Genomic DNA, 21,135 nt, shown 5'->3' on the forward strand with positions numbered 1-21,135 from the left:
TCTGTTAGCACTTCTGGGGCCGCATAGTACCGGGAAGGGGGGGTGAGTTGTAAAGACACTGATTCTGGAAAGCAAACTGGTTGCAGCCCTCCAGAGCTGACTATGCTATACCTCTACTGTTTCTACCAAAACGAGCTCGGCAAAAACTGGTGAAATCTAAAACCTCATTTACCAATAATCCTTAGGTGGCTGCCCTAATTTTATGCGTTATTTCTAGACGGATTTATCTTCCATGCATACCCTTAGTAAATAAACACTTCCTTTACTCCCCAGTCCTTTCCCCCCAACCTGAAGCCCTGGCCTCCACACTGTCTCCTGGCTACCTCTCTTCTCCCTACTCCCCACCCCTTCAAAGTTTGGGCCAAAGTAACTTCCTGACATAGTTCCCACAATTCTGTAAGTGGCCTTCGTTTCTGCCAGAGTAGATGGGAGAAAGACCGGCGTTCTTCCCTTCCTTTCCACCCCTGTTCTCCAGCCATGGCTGCTGGCATCCATCCTTGGTGCCACCATCCCCCACCATAGTTGTTGAGGCTCCGCTCAGAGGCCACTTTCTCAGTCACCCTCCCCTGGTCACCCACCCCTCCCCGGTGTGGCCTCTGTCACATCCCGCCTAGGACGGTATGCGCATGCGCATCATGCGCATATGCACATGCGCGGTACCACAACGAATAGTAAACTTCGGTCCGAAACGGTGTCCGAATTTATCTGGGCGTCTTTCTCAGTGCCTGGCGCAGGTAGGCCTGCTATAACGGTCTGCTGAACGAATGACTATAGGAGAGAATGACGAATGACTGCCTTGACCCTTCAATTCAATTTGGTCCCTTTTCCTGATTCTCTGTCTTTATTTCTTGTCTTTTGGCCTTGTTAACGCAAATTGAGGTGATCAAAGATTTCAAACACGCACTCCTCTCCCCCCACTAAACTTTGTGCTGCTTCTTTAATTCTCCTACAAGGGCAAAATAATAAATTACTTGAAATTCCGAACTGTTAAGATTTGGTGGAGAGTAAGGTAGGAGATGGCAGTGAATAAGGATGCAAGACTGGTGTGGTGTGAACTTGGAGAAGTCGCCTAACCTTATTGGGTCTCTGTTTCCACTTCCGTACAATGAGGGGATAGGACTGCCGCAAAGTGATTCTCGGACATGGGCCTTGGACCCCTCAGGTTGCGTCCCCAGTCAGATTTCTGCTTTTATCTATATTCCAGTTGCTCAGAGCACTGTAAGATTTCGATAGGTTTAAGAGGAGAAAAAAAAAGCAGAGGTGGTTCCACTACTAAAAAAAAAAAAAAAGTTTGGATACTATACTACATTATCTCTAAGGTTCCATACAGAATTCTAAAACTGTGTGATTTTAAGAGAGCATGAGAAAAGCTTTACTAAAATTAAAATGAAAGCCTGAAAGAGAATTATTACACACAGGAATTTTTTTAACCAGAACTATTTATGATACTTCAGAATATAAAATGTTGAGGCTCTTTTTAAATTGTTCTTTATTATTTTGCAAAAACAGATGAGATTATTTGAAAATAATGTATATTCTTGAGCTGTCATCTTTCCAGGCACGCTAGGTTTTTTCCCTTCATCCATTTCAGCTACAAAGACAAAACTTCCCTACCTACAGAAGGCTGGGTATGGACTTGCTAGTTTCGTGTGATAAATTTAGTACAAAGTTACACCTTCAAAAACGTATGAGTCAGTACTTAGGTGATTTCAGTCATTCATCTTTTCTCGTTTCTTGAGGTAAAATAAAGCAAACCAGTATACTCACACCTAAGCTATTGAGAGAAACACTTTTCCCAAGTTACAAATGAAAACATTTTTAAAAAGTCACGTCCTTAATGAATTGTATACTTTTCATTCTTATAATCCAATCATAAATTGTACTTAGAAAAAAATTTATAAAACTATATTTGGAAGAGGTAAACTCATAAAGTCTTTACATCAGATTGGGTGGTTTTCCTGCGATGCCTGTAGTGTTGTATCAGTTTTCAAAAACAAAAAAAATTCTTCTGGAAAATTCAGATTTCATCTGTCATAAGACCACAATGCTGTCTATTCAGTTTGTGTATTCTTTGCACTTAAAACCTTTGGGCCCAACTGAAGAGAAACTTAAGAAAGGTCAGAAAGCAAAAATGTTCCCTTAATTATACCTGGGAGTAAAAAGCATGGTAACAAGAAAATGTGACATGTAATATGGCCCTTGTTAATCGTTAACTCTTTGAGTTGGACCTGGCTCCTTAAACAAACATAACCACGGTGGGATGGGTCCTCTTTCCCCTGTAGACCCAGGCTTAAGAACTAAGCTGGAGGATAGAGGCGGCCTCTTCCCCAGACTTAGAGAGTGGACTCGCAGCAGGAGGGCTTTCACTGTCTCTTCAAACAGGAAGGGAAGGGATCATGTTACTTCAACTGCTATTTTCACATAAAGAAGGCAGAGAAGGGGGACTGGTTCTGTAAATGTCTTTCAGATCAGAGGGTAGCTGACCTGGCTTTCTCAGCTGTTACTTTGCTTGTTTAACTGACCCGTTGTCTGAACAGGTGTGTGGTACAGCAAAGTGTTGCTTAGGATAGCTGGCATAACTTTCTTTTCCGGGCTAGAAGTAGACCACAACATGGCTTGTCCAGGAAGATTCTGGAGTCTGAACTCTTGCAGGGGGAAATGATGCTGAAACAATTTTTTTTATAGAAGGCAAAAATTATTTTTGAAAAGGTGAGTGGGTGGCCTGTGATGGTTGTACTGTATTTTGGGAATGATGTCGCCTTTAGAGTTTCCAAATAACAAGTTTTTTTCTTTTTTTAATATATAAATTGCATAATTAAGATTTACATTTTTAAGAAAATTAACATTATGCTAAGTGAAATAAGCCAGACGCAAAAGGACAAATATTGTATGATTCCACTTATGTGAGGTACCTAGAATAGTCCAATTCACAGAGACATTAAGTAGAATGGGGGTTACCGAGGACTGGGGCTGGGAAGGAATGGCGAGTTGGTGTTTAGTGGGTTTGAGGATCATGAAAAAGTTGTGGAGATGGATAGCGGTGATAGTTTCACAACAGCGTGAGTATGTTTAATGCCACTGAACTGTGCGCTTAAAAACGGTTAAAATGATAAATGTTATATATATTTTGCCCAATTTTTAAAAAAATTAGCTATCATAAATATTGTTCAAAGACATTTTTATTATAAGATATACCAAAGGAAGCCTGCAGAAATTTGGTTCAGTTGACTTGGAGATTAACACGACTAAGACAAAACCAGTTGCTTGGTTTTGTTTTGCTTTTTAAGTGAACTGAGTCTTCGGGTAATATTTTTTACTTCATGGAGGCTTTTCCACATCCCATGTGTTCGAGGCATTGTCTCCTTGAATTTCTAGTGAACCAGATGCCTTTTATTTCTTTTATGCTTTATGTGCTTTACATTTAATTAACAATTCTAAAAATAATTATCAACTTGACGTTAATAATATATCCTTTACCTCATCAGACCATCACAGTAAAATATCCAACGTATTAAATTCAATAGTTATTTTGGATCCATGGTTGGAAGACAAACTGTCTCCTGCTTGTTAGCCATTGACGATGATTTGGTGGGACGGCAGATTTACACCCAAAGACTCCTTAACCAGGTGTGTTTAAATCATATAACTTTAAAAATTCATAGTGATCATCTAGAGGTTATTAAAACCTAAACATTAGAACATATTATTATTTTCTACAAATTTACACCTTAATTTAAAGGGATTGTTTTGAGTGAAATTTTATTTTAATTAAATTTGAGTTTTAGAACAAATGTATTCTTTTATTTTCTTCAGTTTAGGCAAACTGGGCCCAATTTCACTTCCTGCTTCCCCTGGTGATTTTATATACACCAGTTTTAAGAGCATGGAGACTCCCTTCTTCTGTCCTCTTTCTTCCTCCCCAATTAAGAAAAAGCTTTTTGCAGTCTAGGATCAAATAATCTAATTTCAATTTGTAGTCAAAACATCTTTGAACCTGACAGAGGTAAGATCTCTTACTAAAAGCTAAAACTCGCTTCGAAAATTAAAATTAAGACAACCAAATTAGAAGGAAGCAGAAATGCTAAGTCGTAAGTAATTTCTTTTGAGGAGCAGTCTCCCCTTTATATGTATTTTTCCCCCGGTGTTTTATTTACAATTTAAAAAGTAGAGAACACTGTTGCAACCCAGACTATACATATATATTCTCTTCTGTCGTATCCTGATTCCTTTAACTCTTTTAAATACACTTTTTATTAGCACCGAAGGATGCTGAGAAAGCTTGAAAATGCTAGTGCTCTAAAGAGGTTTGCTTGTTTTCACTGAGACCTAGCTCTTGAGCAAAAGGCTTGAAGTTGAAATTGGGTTCCCTGAACTGAGAGAGGCTCCCTGAATAAAAGTGTCTTGGCTAATGTCCTTTTTTATGGTTTATTTTAGCAGTAGCACCAGGCCTCCCCCAAATGTTTACAATCCCCTGTTTGGGTAGAAAGTTCATGCCTTCGAGCATCCTTAGCCCCCGGTTTACAGAGTGGTGAGGTAGTTTGAATGAGTGTCTAGAGTACAAAGGTTATGAACTACTTGTAACAACTTCCAGAATAAAAGCCCCTCTTTGGTTTCACTGCAGAGCTTGATCATTGGGTTGGTCTCTTTTTTTTTTTTCATGGAGACTAAATTCCTGGATCACAGGTCATCTGCTGGAAGCATCAGTCTGCCTACTGCTTGGTGAAGTGGCCCCAAGACTGATGGTGTTTCAGGTAGCTGTCATTATTCGATTGTAGCAGACAAATACAGAACAAGATCATCTAAAAGTTTTTACACAAACAATTATGCGTAGAGAAAACTGAAGGAAGATACAAACTCAGATATTTCACAGAAAGGTTTTTAAATGTTTTTTGACCAAGTAGATGATCTGCCTCTTATTCTTCTTATAAATAATTTAAGATCTTTTGTGTGTATGCCTGGTTATATTTTTGCTCTAAATTGAAAATCAAATTGCTACTTGTTCCCTTCTATCTGTCTGTCTCTCACTTAAAACTAATTCTGAATTGTGCAAGTGGGAGGGGAGTGTGTCTTCAGTTCTTCAGTGGTATTCAGTTTTCTTTCAACATATTCTTCCAAGAATATGTCAAGCATTTAAAAGACTATTAAGTGAATAATAAGCATAGCTCTTCAACTTTTGTGCTTTGCAAACCAGTATATGAAAGACTTGGACATTTCAGCCTAAGAAGATAAGTGTCAGATTAATATATAAGCTTTAAGAAGATAAGGACCACGTGCATTTTAACTTCTTCTGGTAGAGCTAAGAATAGCTACACGAAGCTTAATCAATTATTTTATGCTAATTGTAATGAATCATACCTGTAGTTTCTAAGGAGAAAGGAGAGAGAAGCTTAATTTAATGCTTTTCAAACTTTTCTATGCCAAGAAAAGGTATACATTTCTTTCGTCTTTATGGGATGAGTGTTTATGTGTTCCTTTATAAGCGAAAACACACTTAACTGATCTTTTCACAGAGGAGACATATATTTTGAATTCGTAGTGAAGATAGGGTTTTGACATTTCCATACACACCATTTTACTTAAGACACTACCATAAATATTGGCACGTGGTTTATACCCTTGGAACAAAATATATCGAAATGATCCATATACTGCTATTGGATTTGTGATCTGGGCTTCATCAGCTAACCAGCACTTCTCAGTCCTGGAGTATCTGAGCCAAGTAAGGAAACCATTCACATCCAGGATGGCTCTGCCAGGGCTTCCCAACAATTAATGGGTTAGGACTTGGTTCACCACACCCAAACTGCTCACCCTCCCCTGGGCGTGGGTACCTTTGCGGAAGGGGTTGTCGTGAAGGATGATCTTCCCACTCAGCACTTATTGGTTCAAAACATGCCATGGAGTACTGTTCAACAGTTATAAATCACCGCCAGTTGAACTTTCCTAGTACTTTGGCGGGTAGGAGACTGGGCGGACAGCCTTAAATATACATCAAGTAATACCCTACTCTACAGTTTGCTGCAACAGCAAGACAACCTGTTTTTCAAAAGAATTTTTTTTCATTTAGGTATATTTGTGTGAACAAAATGCTACTGTTACATTGGGAGGGTACATACACACATGTCCTGCATTATTATATACATGAGGTGTGTTATTAATCTGGTTAGCAACCTGGTTCACAATTATGAGTAGTTGTCTATACATCTTTTATATTCTATTTACTTGTTAGAACATTTTAAGTGCAAAATGTTTGTCATTAGGATGTCTGAAATCTTAAAAAAGAAAAGAAAAGAAAAGAAATATGTGTCCCTTTGAAAATCCTACAGATTAGATTATCAGCACAGCTATTACTTCAGGGACCTTGTGTCTCCCTAACTTGCCAATATCTATTTGTTGAGTGTTGCAAGAGTTTGCTAATTAAACAATTCAGGAGGTGTTTTGAGTGGAGTTTGTGGACATTTCACCGATTAAACAATTTATTGCTGCAGTTGAAAAAAGTTAGCTGGTGTTTATTAACTAACTTTCTTGCCATGTTTATGGAGAATCATTAGTGCAACTTCTGGTCCCCTGACTCGATTTTTAAAGGGTTCATAGTCATTATTGACACTTTAGTTGCCAAGGTGCCTGTTATCATTCCAAGCACAACCAACACTTTGCTGAATTTGCAAATTTAAGTGAGGTAATAAGACTCTTTTGACTGAGAGGCCAAATAAAATTAAATCTGTATATATGAGAAGAGGATTGGGTGAGGGTCATTCTTAAGAACAAACATCAAATTTTTCACTCAAGGAAAAAACTCGTTGTTTCCGATATAAAGGTAGAAATTGTATTTAAGATGAAAAGAAGACCCTTTCAAGCTAGGAATATCCATGTCATAATTCTTAACAGATGAAGCTACCAAGCAGTTTTGTTTCATTAGTTAAGTGCAAACTTCCATCACCAACTCTGTTGTCACAGCCCAGCAGGATTTAGGATGTTGGCTTCCTACTCTGATGTCCAGTGAGGGCTCAGCAGTCAAGTGGAGAAAGCCCAGGGCATTTGGACTGGGACCCACAGACCCCTAAGGGTTTAAGGGCGGTTTCTCGTCTCTACCTTCCTGCCGCCATTCCTATACAGGTGACTGAACTCTAACTAATTGGCCATTCCTAAAATGCAATTAGTAGGACTATTAATCCAGGCTTGACAAGAGTGGAAAAACTGTCTCATTCAGCAGATACCATATCTGATCTGCTCCAAGGTGTATAAACTTGCTTGGGCTTGAATCCCTTAGACCTAATAGCCCGTTTTATCAGCCGTACGTGAACCGCTCAGAAGCAACAAGAGAAGTTCCTGCAAAGGAAGTGGGTTTGAGTCTACTTGGCCTTTGTTGTGGTCAGTAAAGGAACTACTTGTGCTTTTTAATTAGAAGGGTGGGACCAGAGTCTTCTTAATTGCAATTTGAGCTATAATGTAAAGCATTTAAAGAAGAATAATTTTTTTTAAAGAAATTCAATTACATTCTCTCTTTTCTTTGAGTGACTTCTCATTTTACATGTTTTACTTAACCCCTCCACCAAAATATATTCAGCTTTCTCACCTCTGAATACGTTTGTGAAGCTGCAACGCTGCTCGTGTTGCTCATTTAGCTTGTGAAGGTGCCCAGAGCGTGCAAAGCCCTGGCTGGTTAGAATGCAGAAACGCTGGGTGTGCCCTTTGTTCTTGGAATGGGGATTCAAAAGTGCCCACAAAGTATGAATTCAGCAGTGCACATTTGGAATAGTCAGAAAGGGTTCATCAAAAATTGCAGACAGCTGCTTGTGCTAAGTAGGGTTTATCCTTAGAACTAGACAAGGAAATTTGTATTTCCTGTTTTAATTAGAAGGAACTTTCACAACATAAGAATAAAAGGCATGGTTTACCCCAGAGACAAGCATCTGCTTTATATAAAAATAAATGCATTATAAGTGTGAGAAATTGCTTGAAGATGGCCATGATGTTGAGAATATGCTGTGTATTTACTTTATAGTCATCTGAGGTTTTCTTTTCCAGTAAGGTTAAGAACCTCAAGAATTTTTATGAGTGGTTTAGAGAAAAGCATGTTCAAGCACTCTTGTTAAAGTTATATTTGCACAGAAAGGTGGAAAGAAGCTTTTTACCTCATACACCTGCCAAATATATTCACATAAATGCAGCTTTTTCTTGTAGACCTTGAGAGGAGGCAATGGTTCTTAATTTTGCACCACAATTGTTGGTTTGGGATGCATACTGAATAGAGGATAAGTCGATAGGAATGTGTGTGTGTGTGTGTTCTGATTCTGTAGGATGATTTACTGGTTTATTGCACAATATTGATTTTTCTTTTTAATAAATCAGCTTTACATATATCTATGCCAAATTCACTGTGTTACAAAGAAAAACATGTCAAAGAACCATTTAAAATCAGTTGGAGTGACAGGATTCCTACCAGAACCATAAATCGTCTTTTAAAATGAAACTAGATATAATAATCATTTGGTCCTTGGTTCCTGCTCTATATAGAACCCAGTTTTCGTCTCTGTGCTTCTCTTACTCTAAGAAAATACGCCTTAAACCTTAGATAATTTGTTCTCTTTTTAAGTAAACAAATATAAAGGAGATGGGAGGGGCAGAGTGTGCTGAGGCCCCAGGATGGTCGCTGGATGGTCATGCCTGGGAGGGCTCTCACAGTCCTTTCCCCAGCTCCATCCTTGGGAGTGGTGCGGCCGTGGTCCGCACACAGGGATGCCGGTGGTAGGGGCACCTGGGGTAAGCTCCTCCCACGGTCATGCATCAGCCTCGGACCAGCGTCCTTCTCTCATGTGAGCCCCTTCCCCTCTTTCTTGCTGCATTCTACCCCAGCCCCAATTCAGAACCAGAAATTCCAGAAACTCTGAAATTCTTTGTTCAGCTCTTGCTGTTAAAAGTAGGTAGAACATGATGCAAATTAATTTATAATCTTCCTCTCTTGCCGCGTGCTGGTTCCTCCTTGGGCAGCAGCACTTCTGGGTTGTATAGGTTTACATTCTTAAAATGCCTTGTGACTTTTCCTCGCCTTGGCCCCTCCTTACATTACATACCGTCCTGCAGCAATATCTGGCAAAAGTTCTTTCCCACTCTCGGATGCACTTCTTAGAACAGCCTCAGGGCAAGTGGTGCTGGCCTCCGTTTGTTTCCCTCTCACGTGAGTAGCTAGCCCATCTCTAACTCCCTCTCCATCACGTCACTGTTCCTGCTCAAGTGATCACCATGCTCAAAAATCACTTAGTGAACAAAATTTAAATTTATAGCATTCAACTTCTCCATCCACTCATTCAGTAATTCTCTTGTCCAACAAATATTTCTTGAGTACCTACAAGTACCAAGCATAGTTCTAAGTGCTAACTAGAGGTAAAAAGACAAAAAAACGAAAGCAAAAAATACATTCTGTAACTTTAATGGGGATTACATTCTAGTGGGATAGACAGATAAATCAATAAACAAATTAATTAATGCAATTCCAGATTTTAATGAGACAGTGATCATGATAGTAGAATTAAAACAGTGCAAAGCGCTAGAGAATGATGAGTTAGGGTGCTATTTCTAGAGAAAGGTAGATAAGAAAGGTCTTCCTGAGGAGGTGGCATCTGAGTATAGACTGCAATGAAATGAGTGAGCGATCCATATAAGGTCTGGTGAGAGAAGAGCACAGATTCAAAGGTGAGAATGATTTTGTTTGTTAGAGAAACAGCAAAAAGACAGTGTGGCTAGAGCCTGGAGAACCAGTGGGAGAGTGAAAGGAGATGAGATTTGAGAGCTAGAACATGGAAGGTCTTGACTATCATGGTAAGTAAGTAGTTTAATTTCATTCTGAGGATGATGGAAAGCCCTTGGCAAGTTTTATCATTGGAATGACATGATCTGATTTATGCTTTACAAGCTCTCTGAATGTTGGGTAAAGAATGGATGGTGGAGGACAAGATGGGGAGAAGACCATCTAGTAGACTCTTTCAACAGTCCAGGCAAGAGATGATAGTGTCTGGGGCTAGGGTAGTACTGCTGGAGGTGGTGAGATGTGGTTGAAGGATTTGGGATATATTTGGAAGGTAGAGCTAGTGAGACAGGCTGATGGACTGGATGTGGAGGGAGGGGATAGAGAGAAATAGGGAAGCATAAATGATTGACGATTCCTAAATTTGATCTTGGTGGATGGAGGTGCCACTCACTGAGATTGGAAGATAGGGAGAAGAGTGATTTGGGGAGGGGAAAATCTATTCTATTTTGGTTTGTTAAGAAGGAGACGTCCATAAAACATCAAAGTAAAGGTGTCGAGTAGGTTGCTGGTTAGAGAAGTCTGGTGCTCAGTGGAGTGTTCCCGGCTAGAGATCTAAAATTGGGAGTTGTCAGCATGTAGATGGTTATTTAAATCCAAGCATTAGATGCTGCAGCTGTACCCTAGTTCACGCCACCTCTTAAAGGAGGAAGATGAGAATCCAACGAAGAAGACTAGAAGCAGTGCCTAGTGGAGAAAACAGGAGAGTGTAGTGCTTAGAAGTCAAATGAAGAATTTCCTCAAGAAGGAGTGCACCATTGTGTCAAGTGATGCTCACAGGTAAACATGATGAGAACAGAGAATTGCCCACTCATTTGGCAAGATGGAAGCCATTGGTGAACATGTGATTTCAAGTACAACTGTGGGAGTGAAAACTTGATTGCAGTGGATTGGGGAGAAATTGGGATGAAAGAAAGTAGAGTCTGAAGACACAGATGACTCTCTTGGGTACTGGTAAGTATGACAGAAGCGAAACTATATAATTGAAAATGATATGCAAGGGAGGCCAGATCATAGACTCAAAATTGGGTGATAAGGGAAGTCAGAACGGGAGATAAATATCAGAGAGTGAAAAAGTAGGGCAACTCATCATTGGGCTAAAAGATCTGATGTGATTTGAGAAATTTTTGGAGTCAGGATAGTAAAGAAGTCCTGGGAAGACCGGAGAGGAGGAGATTGAGACAGACGCTTGGAGGAAGGATGCTTCTTGGTTATTCATGATGTGATGCCATTAAGTGGACTGGGAATGGGTGGCTGGGGTAGGAATGAAGGTGGGAAAAGACCAGGTGATGTGGGAAGTAACAAGAAGTAACTAGCAAGGAAGAAGGGAGCCAGGTATGAAAGTCAGTAAGAGGGGGATAGACCAGGGGGTCTGTGGATAATGGCAGCGAGCAGAGGTGTGGCATATGCATGTCATGTCCTTCAACAGAAGGGATTGGGGGTGGGGAGAAATGATCTAGACGCAGTCACGAGAAGCAAGAAGAATCCCAGACTCAATGCCATGACTGCCCCTCTCTCCCCACCACCCCAATTCCTTTTTTTGGTTTTCAGCCAGGGTCCTGAGATTTAGCCAGAACAGTTAACTGGTTCGATTAACCTGGACTGATTGCCTTCCAGCAATTCATATCCACCTTGTCCTTCAGAACCCGACTCAAGAGTCATCGCCCCAACCAGATGTCTGAATTCATCTGCCTTGGGTATGATAATTGTGTCCCTCAGCTCAGTGTTACTTCAAATCTATTTTCCATTATGCAGTTAGATTCTGAGTTCCTCCACTTCCTCTCAGTCATCTCTAGCAACAAGCACTGTGGTATAAAGACACACTATTTCTTGTTTGAGTTGAGGGTCTTAATAAGGAAATTGAGGCTCAGAGACATTGACTGATGGGCTTGAAGCTTTCAGCTAATTAGGGGCAGAGGTCTTTGTACATTTCAGAGGCATTGGGAGACTTTAATGATGTCTAACAGGCCAATTCAGCCCTGGCCCATCCATGATCAGTTTCTACTTTTTAGAGAATGGACTTAGAATATAGACCTGTCAAAGAAGAAGTGAAGTGGACAGGCTTTAAAGCACAGTTTCAAGATGTAGTCAGGAGGGGATCTATCCTGATGTACAACTAACCATCCCATATCATTTTGCTTATCGGATTGACAAAGATGATAGCTGAAAAATGCCAGTATAGGCAAGGGTGAGGGAAAAACAACTATTGGTGAAGTTGTAAATACATTCATCAGTGTTGGAAAGCAAGTGGGACATATATATTACAATTTAAAAGAAAAAAAGAACTCCTGGCTCCACCGTCTACATATCTTGTTCTTACAACTCAGGCTATTTATAAAGAGGTTCTTGATCATTTCAGATTTAGAGCTAGCTATAGAATCTTAAAAATATATTTTTGCTCCATCTATTGGGACACATCTCTGTAATGCACAGTGTTTCTTTTTATTCTTAAGATCTAAGCAGTATCAAGAGTAATTTTCTATGTCTTTTTGTCCTATAGCATTCATTTTCAATCTATTTTTCTTTTCATAGGGAAGGAAAATGTATAACCCCGTCTTTCATGAGGTTACTCTGTAGCATAAAAGTTCATATCTTGAAACGGATTTTTTCACAGATTTATACTGCAGAACAGTTTGAGATGCATTTCCAGTCCTCCAGATACCACTGCCAGCACAGTTGCTGTTGGGAGTACAAAAAAGCAGAATCTCAACAATGTATTTGTAATGTGATATGTACAAAAAACGTTGGCCAAATCCGGCCATTTCTAAGAGTGGACTGGCTTTTATATGGACTTGCTCTAACAGAAGTTATTCCTGATAGAAAAAGTTAGGAAGAGCTTTCAAGACCGTTTACACCTCCCCACCTCCAACACACATATCTTTTCTAATTATGGGTTTTGACTAAGTTGTGGCTTGCTGTGGTTAATAGGACGGCTGCTGATGTGTTGGGCCATGTTGATTCTTCCCCAGTTGCCTATGAGGGTTTGGTGGGGGGCACTGGGTGGAAATGAATAATCACTGTTGGCTTCTGTTTTTCAAAGTCAAAGGAAATGGCAGGCCTCCTCCTTCCCCCCCCCCCCCCCAAAAAAACCTAATGAAGATGGATGGATTCCCTCCCACCCAAAGGGCGAAGAGGATGCCCTCCGTCCACAATAAGAATGGCAGGGTGATTCTTGGGTCCCGGCAAATGCAGCCCTTTCCTTGTGCTGTTTTCCTGACTGTGGCCGCTGCTCAGCCCCTAAAACCTCTACCTCCAGGTCAGGCTGAGGTTAATGTAAACTAACTCAACACCTCCTTTCCAGATCATTCTTCAAATGGCAAAAAAAATTACCAGGGGAAATAACACGCTTGGATTTTCCAAAGCTGCCTTGTACACCAAGGATTTCACCTCTTGGTTACAGAGCAGGTAGTCTTGGCACCAACTAGAATGATCTAAAGTTGGTAGAGTTTACCTGATCTTAATCTCTATTCTGTCTATAAATGTCACGCTGAAAAATGAGCAGTCACATCTTAAAACAGGAACATTAATTGCGGCTGGCATGAGTTTTCTCCTCATTTTCGGGTATTTAAGAATCAGGTTTGATTGCCTGCTCTGTGTGATACGTTTTTTCTCTAAAGCGTTACTTATTGCATAAAGATAATATATCAATTTAGTAATTCCTGGTTCCTTGAAAAATAATTTCTAAAAAATAGAAAAAGATGTGAAAGAGTGGCATTATGATCAATCCCCAAAATATTTTTTTGTCGACTCTGGAAATTCCATTTTAAGTGTACTACGTGTTGAGTCAAGTTCTTGATCAAGTCACTTGTTAGCCTGAGATTAAAAAGATGGAGTGAGGATAGTGGTTGAGAATGGTAGAAGGCAGAAATATGTCAAGAAGCTTTTGTTATGTTGGTTAATTTCCCCCTTGTGTACTAGTCTTATTTAAAATAAATGACCTTTCATCATTGTGGCAAGAGTGTGGCTTGTAGGGATTTAGCCTATACTCTGTTGACTTTCACATTTTAAAAGAGTTCAGTATAGAGGGTATGGCTTTGGATTTAAAACTGTTTGAGAGAATTCTAAGCTCAGTCACTTTGTAATAACGCCCTCGTTATTTTACCCCAAATCCAGCATCTGGGAGGGACCCGAATGCAAGAGGATGTACATATCTCATAGACGAAAGGGAGAATTCACTGTCCTGTCTAAAAATAGCATTGTGTCTTCCACCAGTTACTATCAACTGGAGGTAGGATTAAACAGTAGTTGTCTAGGAGGAAAAGACAATAACTGAGTGTGACCATTTCTTCTGCAAGGCTAGCCCAGGTGGTGAAAGTTAAGTATTGTCCTTTGTCCCCCAGAGTTTGCCTCCATGTCTGTTTGGCTCTTCTGCAAAATGTCCTCTGTGGGTGATGAGCCGTAGACAGACACAATCCAGACCTGTTCGCAGGGCTCCCACAGCGATCGATCGCTCTCCCGGGTTCTTGGTGAGGGGCTCAGCTAGCAGGGAAGCTGCCAGGCTGTTAAAACACACAGGTGGTTGTTTTTGCGATGGGTCCAAGTCCAGAGACTTGAAGAGTATTTGCCAAGTGACTTGAATCTGATATTTTAAGGAACATCTGAATAATTCTACTCCTGAGTGAAACTGGAGAAAGGAAGCAGTACTTGAGGGCTTGTCTTCTGAGAGCAGGCAAAGCAGCGTCCATTTATCCTGACCTCTATGAGCAGGAAAATTCTCTCTAGTTTTCCTGGCAGTGGAAGCTTAAGCTGGGTCCTGATGTTTCAGATGTTCCCAGAGCTGGTTATCCTTAGTGAGAAGGAAAGAATGCACATTTAGCCTGAGTTCCCACCAATGCAGAATTAAAGCTAGCATTGATCAGGGAACTTCCCGCTGGGGTGGGGTGAGAGGGACAGCAGAGGGAAATAGCCCTTGGTGCCTCACAGATTCCAGTGGGTTCTCACTCAGCCCGGTCTCTGAATTGCTCTTTGAACTTGGGACAGTTGCTTTATTGAGTCAGTGTTTCCTCACCTGTGGAAGAGAGCTAATGCTTCTTGCTATTGGCCTACCTGGTCCTCAGTAGGACTTCAGCCAGCCAAAGCTATGTTAATGTGACAAACCTTGCACAGACTGCAGGGATGGTCCAGGACACCCATCAAATTTATTCTCATCTCCACAGTGCCCGGAGGATGTCTATGGCTTTAAAGTTTTCTGTCCATCTTGTCTATTATTTATTCAACAAGTATTTCTTGAGTATCTACTGTGTTTAGACCTGCCCCTACACAAATCAGTCCACAAGAGCTAGAACCTAGAAGACAGTACATTTTCAGAGAGCAACCTATAACTTAGCTTCTTTGACAACGCCCTGTGTCGTTAATAAGCTGAAATGAACAGTGGCTAAAAGTCTTGAAGGAGGAGATGATAACCAACAGTTCATTTCCTATGTGTATCGTTAGCATCACGCATCATTGGTAATGTTCAGGTTACTGTAATTATATATGAAGAGGGCTACACTTCTGCTATGCAAATAGTTTTCAAAAGTCTGTTTTTAATTACTGCACAAAAGTTCATATGTGACCAGGCTGCCTGCCCAACAATATCATGTCACTATGTATTGTAGAAAATGATTACAATGTCATCTGTAGTTTATCAATTTATATTAAATAAAAACTGGGTCAATAGGCCTTCAGATAAGAGGTTAGGGTAAAAGAAGATTGAGACTTCATTGCTTCCATAGATTGAGCCCATGACTTCCAAAATCGGGGGCTGCCTGGTAATCCTAATGGATTGACTTCCAAAATTCCTTGTATTTGCCCTGCTGGACTTGTCTCTCTGGGGCTTAGCTGGATCTTAGCTGCAGATAGATATTATGGTTTATATACAGTAATTCCACTTAGTCCAGCTGTAAATTTAAGTCTTTTGTATTACTACGGCATTGAAAGGCAGCCTCACTCATGTCCGTGGAAGGGGGCCTGTCTTGCAGACGTGTTTAACAGAAAATCAAGGATTTTCAATTAGTTGGTTGAGAGACCCTTGGAGAAACAGCCTCCCTGCCTAACCACACGTTGGTTGTGGTTTCCGCCTGTCCCTTCCGAAGGGGGCAAATGAAGAGATTCTGTTCGTGGTCATTAGTAGGCAAGCTTTGGTGGGGGCTTTGTTCTTAAATGGGGGCTTTATCTTATCCCTGCTGGTTAAGCCCCTCCATGCACTCCTCACCTGTCATATCTGTCATACATTTAATTCATCACGCTGGGAACAAGAGCTAGCTGATCATGTCAAAAGGCGGGAGGGAGCTGAAGGAGGGGGGCTTGGTCAAGTCAGTCTTAAAACTTTACCGTCAAAGATGATTACCAGATTTTAATAAAGATTTTTAAATAAAATGTTAATCGTAGGCAGTTTTGTAAAGGAGAATTTTCTGCTTCATGATTCTTCCTTCAAAGCGGGTTTTAGGATCTAGAATTTCTGAAACTAGGACATCAAACTCTGTTTAATTTTAGGAATCCAAATTAAAAATGTGATGGGTATTCAAAAAACAGCTCCTCTATCCAATATTTTTAACTTGTTTTTCTGATTATCAAAGTAATATTCGTTCTTAAAGATTTGAAAAATCTTGAAAAAATGCAGGATAAAAAATGAATTGTATTTCCACCACTTAGTTATAATTAATTATTAATATTTTGTGTATCTATTTCCAATTTTTTGGATATATATGCAGATTTCCACCCAAAATCATTATAGTAATGTCAGCTATAAATCCAAGTATTTTCTCCATTTTTACACATATTCTGCAACATTTATTATAAAATTAGGGCATGCTTATTGTAAAGTATTCTAACCATACATATGGACATTTATTAAGCACATTCTATGTTCCGGGCTCTTTAATACATGAATGTTCCATGTATATATTAACTGGGTTAGTCTTTACAACCTTTCAATGAACATAGTACAATTATTATTTCCATTTTGCTTATGAAGAATATGAGAAGTAGAAAATGTAATTACCTTGCCTAAAGTCAGACAGCATGTAGATAGTGGAGGCAAGATCTTAACCCAGGCAGGATGACCTCAGAGCCACTTCTCTTAACCACTACTCCGAACAACCTCATGGACTTTGCTTGTATAAATAATACATTTAATCTATCCTATATCACTTGATCATTTGGCTTGCTTCTATTTTTTCAATTTTATAAACAGTGCTTATGTTCAGTAACCTGGTAGGTAATTATCTGGGAACACCTACAATTACTTCCCTAGAATAAATTCCTACAATTATCATTTCTGTGTTAAAATGTATGTGATTTTGCTTCCTCAAAAAGCTAAACAGAATTACCATATGACAGAACATTTCTACTCCTAGATATACCCAAAAGAATTGAAAACAGGGACTCAGATATTTGTATGTTGATGTTCATAGCAGCATTGTTCTCAATAGCCCAAAGAGGAAAATAATGTGTCCATCATCAGATGAGTAAACAAAATGGCATATAGAAATGGTATATACAGACAGAAAAACAAAATGGAATATTACTCAGCCATGAACAGGAATGAAGTTCTGACACACACTATATGTGGATAAACCCTGAAAACCTTATGGTAAGTGAAATAAGCTAGACACAGAAAGTCAAATACTGTATGTTTTCACTTATATGGGAAATTGGAATAGGCAAATTCATAGAGACAGAAAGTAGAATAGAGGTTACCAGAGGCTGGGAAGGGGAAGAGTTGGGGACGGGTGGGGAATGAGGAGTTATTGTCTAATACAGATACAGAGTTTCTCTTTCAGGTGACGAAAATTGTTGGAAATAGATAGCGGTAGTTGTTATACAATTGTGTGAATATAATCAATGCCACTGAATTATACACTTAAATGATTAAATAACCAAGTTGTGGGCTTCCCTGGTGGCACAGTGGTGGAGAATCCGCCTGCCAATGCAGGGGACACGGGTTCGAGCCCTGATCCAGGAAGATCCCACATGCCGCGGAGCAACTAAGCCCATGCGGCACAACTACTGAGCCTGCGCTCTAGAGCCCGCGAGCCACAACTACTGAGCTCACACGCCTAGAGCCTGTGCTCTGCAACAGGAGAAGCCACCGCAATGAGAAGCCCACGCACCGCAACAAAGAGTAGCCCCCGCTCACCACAACTAGAGAAAGCCCGCGCACCGCAACTAGAGAAAGCCCGCACACAGCAATGAAAACCCAACACAGCCAAAAATAAATAAATAAAATTACCAAGTTGTTTTATATATTTACCACAATTTTTAAAATGTATGATAAGTTTGTCAAATTGCCCTGAATCACGATTTAGCATATCTTCAGCAACATTATTTTTTAAATTGAAAGCAATACATATATATATATACATATATATAAATTATATTTGATTTATTTTGCGTGGGTAAATACACATGGTTCAGAATTCAAAAGGTGCCAAAGGTATACAATGAAAACTCTACGCACATGACTAGCCACCCAGTTCTCCTCCCCAGAGGTAATGACTCTTTTCAGCCTCTTGTGTAGCCTTCCCTATGTATATGTGCAGTATATCTTCTCCCTTCCTTTTCACATAAATTGTATCTCATAAAACATTCACGTTAAATTTGTATCTATAGAAACCTCTCCCACTTCATTCACTTTTTAAAAGCCTGGTTAAATTTCCCCTCTGCCATCCATAGTCATACAATTGAACATCGTTATTTAACAGGCTGTATTGAGCTGGGGGTTTGGGCCAAGAGATAGAACCCCCCCCCCTTGTCTGGAGATGTGGTTCAGTATCGGGGTAATCTTTCCAACTCTAGATACGATGACAGCCTGATGGGCACCTCCGGCAAAGAGAAGGCAAACAGGCATTTTCTTTCCTCACTTAAAGAGATGAACGTTATCCTCTCTTGTTTTTTTTCTGAGAATAAACAAGTTCTTTAGGAACTGGTGCTTGATGAACGTTCTTTATTTGGTGGCTGTGGGATGTCCTCCACCTTTGGCCACTGTTATGTCAGCATAGACAGAGCCTTCCTCAACTGCAAGGGACTTCCCGTCACTCACTGATCTTTGTACCAAATGGGCTGGTGGCACGAGGTTGAGGGGCATGGGTGTAAAGATTTCAGATCTGGCACCACCTCTTCCTCCGCGAGCCGAGCATCTAGCCTTTCTCATAAAATGAGGGAGATGACAGTAGATTCACTTCTGACAGCTAGAGTCTGTTAAGTGTAGAGTTGCTTAGCGCAGGATCGGACCAATTAAAAAACGTAAGTCAGGGACTTGATTGTATATAACTCCCAATGATGTCTATGTTTAACAAATAAAATAAAGTAACAGTTCCTCAGAATGCGTAGATGAAGGTGTTAAAACTGCCTTGTGATGCAGAGCTTTTTTTTGAAATCACAGTTATCAAAAATTGTTTATAGACTCATACAACTCCAAAGTGGTGTTAAGAGGAAAGAAATGGAAGCATCTTTAGAATTTAGGGGAAATATTACATGTTTTTTCTTACAATGGTGATAGATAGCTAGGCTAACCTTTTTTTATTGTATCAGTCATGGAAAAAAAGCAAACTGGAAGCTGAGTAAAACGCCCCACTTATATAAATTCAAATCATGCTCTATCTTACTACTTAGCAGTGACACTACTCCTCCCATGGTTTGGCAGCCCTCTCCACTGCTCGAACGCCGTGGAGAAAGAGAGACCAGTTTCTCAGATACTCCAAATGACACGTGTCAAACACGTGGAAGGTAAATCCCCTAATTCAGTCCGTTCTTCCAGCATTCTCTGGCAGACAGCCAAGCTAAATATTTCTGCTGGATAAAAAATACACTTGTGAGCTACACTCTTAACTAGTTGCCTGACTTCAGCGGAAGGGGTTGCCTTAGTGAGGACGATGGGGAATAAGGAACTGGCTTCCAATGCCCTGTGTATGTTTTTTTCACCTTGAAAATTTTTTCTAAACTATTTATGAGCTGTGATCGGATTAACTTATGCTTGAAGGAAGGAGGAAAATTGGAAAATAGTTTTAATGCAATTCTTCCTTCTCCCCTCCCTCCAACTCCTCCTCAATTTGCTTTTAACGATTATCTTTTCAGGTTTCCTAGGTGGCTGTCATTTTGTGTCTGTTGCATGTTTTTTAGCTACATAAATTTTCAAAGGCTCTTACGCTCGGTCTACTAAGAGGCCCAACATATGGACCAGCGGGTGCGTGTCAGATGGGGATTATAGTTAATTGTAATTTATGACAACACTGCTGACTTCATTAAGACTAATTAGAGGAGTAGAATTGGGAATCAACTTTCATATATACCCTTCTAATTGTTTTAGATGTTTTTATTTTACATAAAAGATAGGACATTTTTAGTAGCTGTAAAAAGGAATACGAATGGAATCATATCATAGTACAGTTTTGTATCCTCCTTTTTTCATCCAGTGGTATATCATGAGCATTCTCTCATGTTACATTTATTTAAAACCTTTTCTTTAATGGCCACATCACGAGGCTGTATCATAACCTATCTGGCGATTTCTATAAATATGAATATTCAGGCTGTTTCCATTTTGTCGTTATTCTAAACAACATTGCAACTAATATGTTGATATAAATCTGACTCCTCAAATTATTTTCTTGTCGGTATATCTCCATCAGTATAATCATTTGACCAAAGGTTATGAATCTTTAAAGCTCTTGGTCTATACTGCTGAATCTCTTTCCGGAAAAGTTATACTATCAAAGTATAGTTCGCAAATATCTGGACATTTAGATTTAAACTTAAAATGTCAAGAATCTCCATGTTTTTATATTTTTCTCTATGTAAATATTGGTGGCTTTAGTAATATTTGAAAAATTGTTCTATGGCGTAGCACTTCTATCATTTGTTCATTTGACAAACATATTGAGCTATGTGTTCTAGGCACCATGCCATACCCCAAGGAGTAGCTTTGGCTACTTTCAAATATTTCTTCTTCCTTAAAAAAAAATATTTATTTATTTTGGCTGTACTGGATCTTAGTTGTGGCACCTGGGATATTTAGTCACAGCATGCGGACTTCTTAGTTGCAGCCTGCGAACTCTTAGTTGCGGCACGCACAAGGTATCTCATTCCCCAACCAGGGATCGACCCCGGGACCCCTGCATTGGGAGCGTGGAGTCTTACCCACTGGACCACCAGGGAAGTCCCTCAAATATTTCTTCTTCTTTTTTCTTTTAAAAATTTTTAAAAAATCTTTGTTGGGGTATAATTGCTTTACAATGTTGTGTTAGTTTTTGCTGTATAATGAAGTGAATCAGCTATACATATACATATATCTCCATATCTCTTCCCTCTTGCATCTCCCTCTCACCCTCCCTATCCCACCCCTCTAGGTG

Source organism: Neophocaena asiaeorientalis, unplaced genomic scaffold (genome assembly GCF_003031525.2).
Source record: "Neophocaena asiaeorientalis asiaeorientalis breed wild unplaced genomic scaffold, Neophocaena_asiaeorientalis_V1.1 scaffold105, whole genome shotgun sequence".
Taxonomy (NCBI): Eukaryota; Metazoa; Chordata; class Mammalia; order Artiodactyla; family Phocoenidae; genus Neophocaena; species Neophocaena asiaeorientalis.